Below are 7,369 nucleotides of genomic sequence, written 5' to 3' on the forward strand. Positions count from 1 at the left end.
GTGACCACTTTCCATGAAAGGACAGCACCCATAGGCACACCTCGTACTAGAAAAGTCGGGTGCAGCCAGTGGCGCAGTGCCATTACGCATTTCACAGTAACCATCACTCTCCGTGCGCCATGTTTGCGCAGCTGGAAAAGAGCGAGACAAGCTCTGAAAGCTTTCACTCTTTCCGCTGACAAACGAGCTGAAAAGGGCACCGAGTTCAGGCGTAAACCCAGGAAGAGTATAGTCTGCGCGGGGCACAACATGCTCTTCTCTGTGTTTATTATGAAACCCAGGTTGAGCAGGTGCTTTACGAGGACATTTGTCTGCGTAACAGTCTCCTGCTCCGACTGTGCGAGAAGCAGCCAGTCGTCCAGGTAGGTCGCCAGGCGAATACCCTGTTGTCTTAACGGGGCTATCGCGGCTTCCGTACATCGTACAAACACCCTTGGACTGAGAGACAGACCGAAGGGGAGTACTCTGTATTCATAACAGATCCCCTGAAATGCGAATCTCAGATATTTCCTGTGTGGGTAATATACTGGGATGTGAAAATACGCATCTTTCAGGTCGACTGATGTAAACCAGTCGTCTTGTCGCATGAGCCGCAGCAGAGATGTGTGAGTGAGCATTCTGAACTTATATCTTTTTAGATATTTGTTCAGAGCCCTCAAATCAAGTATTGGCCGAATTCCGTTCCCTCCCCGTTTGGGAACGAGGAAGTACTTGGAATAGAAGCCGCCCTGACTCTGCTCGGCGGGTACAATAGATATAGCCCTCTTTTCTAGGAGTGAGAGAATCTCTCTCTCCAGAATATGGGCTGACTCTCCTCGGGCCTGCGAATGCAGAATGCCTGAGAAGCGAGGGGGGGGTGACGGTGACTTGAAGTCTGTAGCTCCGTGTAACTGTCTTGAGAAACCCAAGCAGATGTCGTGAGCATCTCCCGCTGTATGCTCCTTAGAGCCAGCTGAGATGTCTCGTCTCTTCCCCTCTGAGTCTCTATTTGTTGTGTTATGGGGCCCTCCAGTGTCTGAGCACTGTGGTGCCCCATTTCGACAATCCCCACCGACACAGCGCATGCGCGTGACGGTGGTGCCTTTACAGCTCCAGCCGGCACTGCGCATGCGCGTGACGGTGGTGCCTTTACAGCTCCAGCCGGCACTGCGCATGCGCGTGACGGTGGTGCCTTTACAGCCCCAGCCGGCACTGCGCATGCGTGTGACGGTGGTGCCTTCACAGACCCGTCAATTGTCCGCCCTTTGAGAGAGGCGGTAGCTGCTCTCAGAAGGGGAACAGTTGACGGACTGTTTATTGTTTTTATTGTTTTTCTTTTCATTTTTTCGAGCTGCGCCCTTGGCTCGAAGCCTGGATGCGTAAGCGGAAAATGTTTTATGACAGAAAAATCAATAAGTGTGTGACATGTGTTTATGCGGACTTGAGGATGGTGTGGAGGCATCTCTCGAGGCGGCGGGAACACATTTAGAGCTGGGGAACCGCAGACTTCCAGCTCTGTCACAGAGGGGAGAAGGAGGGGCTGTCACGCCGCTCGCTTCTTCTTCCTCGACTGCTGGCCGAAATTCGGGTTGCAGCCGGAACTGGAGATTTTCTAGGCCAGCTCGCCCTCGTTCCCTGCCTGGGCTGGGGACTCGGGCGGACTGCGACCTCTGCGTTTTCGGTATTTTAAACCGAGCAGGGTTCGGGGCAGCCTGGACGAAGGGCTGCCGCTGCGAAGGCAGCGGCTGGGCCCTTCGAGGGAAGCAGAGGTGGAGGGCCTCGTCCTCCTTCTTTTTCGACTCGCATGGAGGCAAGAGCGGAGCCGAAAATCCCCTCGGGAACGATGGGCATGTCAAGCACATCCTCCTTTTCCCGGTCTGGGAGGTTGGTGAGGTTGAGCCATCTAGCTCTTTCCTGCACCACCATGATCCCCATTGTTTTGCCCGTGGCCTGGACGGCACAGCGTTGGACACGGAGACAAATGTCTGTGACCGCGGCCAACTCGTCCAGAACGGCCGGTCCAGGATTACTCAACATATCCTCACAGAGCTCCACTTGGTATGCGGTTAGCAGTGAGGAAACGTTCAGAGCCCTGGCGGACAACGCTGCGGCTCTGGAGGACCGTTCAGTCATGGTCGACTGGAAACGGTCCATCTTCGCTGGCAGCGTGGGGTTCCTGCTTGGTGACGGGCCCATCCTCGGTAGGAGGTGGGCTGCCACCAGCAGTTCCATCGGCGGTATGCGGAGCAGACCGAGCCTCTCCATACCGTCGCAGTCTAGGGAGGAGGCACCCTGGATTGGGGCCTTGTTGCTAAAGGGTCGGTCCCTCCACGAGACCGACACCTCATCCAACATCTCCGGGAAGACCGGGAGGAGTTGCCTCCTTGTCCTCGTTGCTTAGGGAGAATGTTTCCCCTCGTAACGGGACCTGGCGGTCTCCTTGGCCATTTCGGGCCACGGGATGTCTAGCCTGGACGCAGTGCGCTGACACGCGGCCTGCAGGTCCATGCTCAGACAGGGCGAAGCTGGTGTGCTATCGCCCGGGAGAGCAGCCATCGCTCCCGGCTATGCCGTTTGAGCCGATGACATGAAGATATCTTCTTCTTGCTCATCCGAATCAGACAGGAGGAACTCAGAGGTGTCCTCTTCGTCCTCCATGTAGTCTAATTCCAGGACATCCTCCACGGGCGAGACCATGGTGAGGTCTCGCCGGGAGCTCCCGCCTGGTGAGGCGTGGGGCTCCGTTCCCGCGTCTCTTGCCGCCACCGGGTCCCGGCCTGATACGGCGTGGGATCCCGGTTCCGCAGCTGCCGCTGTTAGTGAGCCCCAGACCGACACAGTGAGGGGCTCAGTCTCTGCGGCGGACGCCCCCGTGTCTTGATTGCCAAACGGCGAATCAGTGGACATGAGGGAGTCCTGTTCCAACAAGCTAGCTTGGTGTGCTAGCCGTCGGTGGAAGCTCTTTCGGGTGAAACGGGCACAATGCCCGCACGAGCCGGGGTTGTCGATAGCCTCCTGGGCGTGTTCCAGCCCGAGGCAGGACGAGCAGACCTGGTGTGAGTCTGTGCCTGCTATCTTCAACCCGCAGCCGCATGACCGAGCCTCCGAGTCCCTGACTCCTCTGGTGTGAGGGGGAGAGGCGTCCATCTTCTTCGCCTCGTGGCGTGGAGAGGACCCGCTCGTAACAGGTACGTCGTTGAGAGAAAAAGTGTTACCAACCCGTCCTTAATCCGGAGAAAAAGGGACGGTGTGGGTCCTTTGTTCTCAAAGAATATTGACTGGTGTGTCAATATACTTCTAATCCTTTTCTCCTCCGTGAGAGAGAAAAAAAAAAGCGTCCTCGCTACCGTGGTGTCGGTAGTAAGGGGAAGCTAGCTAGCAACAGGTGCGTAGCTAGCTTGAGAAAAATCAAAACCTTACCTTACTTTCCGGGGAAAGAAACGGCGAGGTCGATTTTAATACTAACTGGCGTTAGTATTACCATCTTCTTGCGAAGTAGAAGGAGTAGCCGGCGAGCGCCCGTCGACCGAAATGGTTATATTTGGGTTCAGTCTGTGGACCGTTAAGCTTGTCCGGCTACTATAGAGATGTGCTCTGAAGCGAGAAGAGGTGTTTGAATGACGCATGCGTCGTGGCGCAAGCTACTTATAGGGGGTGAATTCCCTGACGCTGACGTCAAGATCACCAGCCAATCAGGATTGGCGTAATGAGATTGATGCTTCTGTTTGCTCCGCGATGAGGCGCATCCCATAGTGAGACATCGAACGGAGTGTTATGAATGAGAACGAAAGTTATAGTTTGTGTTTCTCGGGAAACGCTACTGTGTTCGCTCTGCCTGTCTGACCGTCTCAGGGTCGCAACACAGCATGCCGCAGTGAGAGATACACAGCAGGCTTGTTTACTTCAATTATGAAATGGAAGTCAATATGAGTTTAAACAAAAAATAAAATAAATAACAACATTAAGTGCAGTCCAATAAGGGTGTGCTGCTGTGTGAAGTACAGAAAGGAGGCCAAAAAACAAACTGGGACTATGGTTAAGGAACAAGAAATCTAAATAAAATTCTCTAGCGATCTTTTGAATCAAACTACAAACTGCTTCTGTAGGCCCAACCCTAGCACTGAATCAGTATTTCATCTACATAATTATGATTTAAAATAAATACTACAATTATGACAACAGAAGCAAAGCAACCAGATGTTTTGTTTTGGTTCACCATAGCAGCATGCAGAGAACTACCAAACCCATATAAACTAATACATTAACATTTAAAGAGTTCATTATTTTCTGTTCAGACATTAAGCTTTACTTTCTCTCAAGCTGTCAGCTCACCACAGTGACTGGAACAATGTGGCTTGTGTGGAAGTGGGTTAACCCCCCTCTGTGCATGGCACGGTGTTCATGCTTCCTCGTTCCACTTTGCAAAAACAATCTACCAAATTTTACCAATTGATTTTTCCTATTACAAACTAGGAAGTTGGATGTTGAAAAAAAGTTTGGTTGGTTCAATTCTCTCTCAAAGTATTTCTCTACAACAATAAATAACAAGATTTTTTAAGATGTATTTTGTTTGTAGTTTGTACTTTAATACTCCCTTCACAACACAATTGTAAAAAACCCACCAACTATGATGAAATTGTGATGGAATTGTTGACTTGTCATAGATTCATTCATTCTCATATGTTCATCCATTTTGTTTACATGACTGCTATTTTTATATATTTATTGTGGTGTCATGTATATATTTTTATACTGTATATTTGTATCTTTGGGACGGTGGGCAACGGTATTTCGGTCTCCCTGTTTGTACCACACATACACATCGACTTGATACATCCTGAATGGTGCACAGAAGAACGTGAGAAAGCAAGAGTACTACAGAGGACAAGAGTTTCTTGTTCTCATGAGAAGAAACAAATGGCCCTGACTTTGGAAGATAATGGTTTAGTTTCAGTTTGGAAAATCTATTTTCAAAGCCTAAAGTCTCACTGTCTGTTTCTTCATGCAGGTGGAGAACTTGAAGGCTGTTCATGCGGACTATGGCAACCGCGCAGGGGCGGATCTAGACAAATATTCTTGGGGTGGCAAGAGGGTGGCAGGAGAATTTCAGGGGTGGCATCCCCTGGCAGAAGTATATGCTGATTTAATCGTAGTCATATCAACAATGTTAACTTGGAAAGCCACAATATTGATATTTTAACTCAATAACATAGGTTACATTTTTGTGGCACATCAGTAAAGCCTTAAATATAAATATATAAGGTGGCAGACATAATTTAATGAATTTTAACTGAACAATAACTGAATGAGTTTGTTTCACTCTTAGACCAGCAGGGGTACCAATCTATGCAGACTGCTGCAATAAGTACATTAATTAACTGTCTCATCGATGTTTGTCTGAATTAATATGATAATATTAACAATCATATTATTCCTATCAGCTGTCAATCACTGTTATGATTCACATATTCAGTGTTATTATTAAATAAACTATATTTTTTGGAGGAGTTAATGATGAATGTTCCTCAAAATGCTTGCTCACCCTCCTTCAAATTTGAAAGACAAGTAATTATCATAAATCAAAAGAACAGTTCAGCGCCCCACAACTTCATTGCAAACAGTTACAACCTTGACTTTACATCAGAAAGAACAAACATTAAAGAAGTGACTAACTGCATCAATTAGGGTTAAAAAACGTGTATTCAGCTAAAACATAAACATCGCTGCAGTTATTATCCAGTGGAAAGTCCTTACCTACTGGCCTAGTTAAATCAAAGGTTACTTTCTTTTGGCTGGGCAGTGAAGTTTTACACACCGTCTTATTTTACTTTATCAGGACTTGAAACTGTTTTTTGGGGGCAGAACCCCACAAAGAAGAAAAATATTATACACACGTAAGGTCATCATCTTAACAGTTTATTATTCTCATCGAATCATCCGTGAGCAGAGCATCTAGTTGGAATGCCTATAACAGCTGAATGTGGCGATTACCATATTGTTCAGCAAAACGCCTCACAAACTTATTAAGATTTAAAGCTATGGTGCGTTTTGATTCAATGCTGAGTACAGCCAAACTTGACAGGCTCTTCTCTGTCATTGTAGACCGCAAACAGTGGCTCCAGAGTATTTGTGTTGGGTAATCTATGGTAGGGCTAACCCATACAGTGGTGGGGCTCAAGTCAGTATTTGCAATGTAATTACATACACGCTCCCCTTGACAGTGAAACGCCACGTGTGAGGTTTAGATTATTTCCCTGTCTCAATCCAAATTGAACTGTATGAAATAAAAAGGCACATTTGTCTTGTAGTAAATAAAAAGGGCAACCTGGAGCCAATTAGCACTTATTTATTAAATATTATGAATATGTCTTTATTATCAGGCTATGTTCCACAATCATTCAAAGTAGCAGTGATAAAACCGCTTCTTAAAAAGCACAACCTCGATCCAGAGGTTTTAGCCAATTATAGACCTATTTCCAATCTTCCGTTCCTCTCAAAAATTCTTGAGAAAGCGGTCGCAAAACAGTTGTGTGATTACTTAAAAAACAATGATTTATTTGAAGATTTGCAGTCTGGCTTTAGAACACATCATAGCACAGAGACAGCTCTTGTTAAAGTCACAAATGACATTCTAATAGCCTCTGACAAGGGACGTGTCTCTATTCTTGTTTTGCTCGATCTCAGTGCTGCATTTGATACTATCGACCATGATATCTTATTGCAAAGACTAGAGCACTTAGTTGGCATACAGGGAACTGCTTTAGACTGGTTTAGGTCCTATCTATCTGAACGCTCTCAGTTTGTACGTGTCAATGATGAATCTTCCACGCAAACCAAAGTTAGCCATGGAGTGCCACAGGGCTCAGTGCTCGGACCTATTTTGTTCACATTATATATGCTTCCGTTAGGCAATATTATAAGGAATCATTCTGTAAACTTTCATTGTTATGCGGATGATACTCAACTATATTTATCAATCAAGCCTGATGAAATGAATCATCTAAATAAAATTCAAGACTGCCTTAAGGACTTAAAACGTGGATGACCTTAAACTTTTTGATGTTAAACACGACCAAAACTGAAGTTATTGTACTTGGCCCGAAGAATCTACGAAACAAATTATCTAAGGATATACTAACTATGGATGGCATTAATTTGGCCTCCAGTGAGACTGTAAGGAATCTTGGTGTTATATTTGATCAGGATTTATCGTTTAACGCCCACATAAAATCAATTTCAAGGACCGCCTACTTCCATCTACGTAACATTGCAAAAATCAGGCATATCTTGCCTCAAAACGATGCAGAGAAACTAGTCCATGCATTTGTTACTTCAAGGCTGGATTATTGTAACTCTTTATTATCAGGGTGTACCAAGAAGTCAGTCAAGT

The sequence above is a fragment of the Gymnodraco acuticeps genome, unplaced genomic scaffold (genome assembly GCF_902827175.1).
Source record: "Gymnodraco acuticeps unplaced genomic scaffold, fGymAcu1.1, whole genome shotgun sequence".
In the NCBI taxonomy this organism is placed as follows: domain Eukaryota; kingdom Metazoa; phylum Chordata; class Actinopteri; order Perciformes; family Bathydraconidae; genus Gymnodraco; species Gymnodraco acuticeps.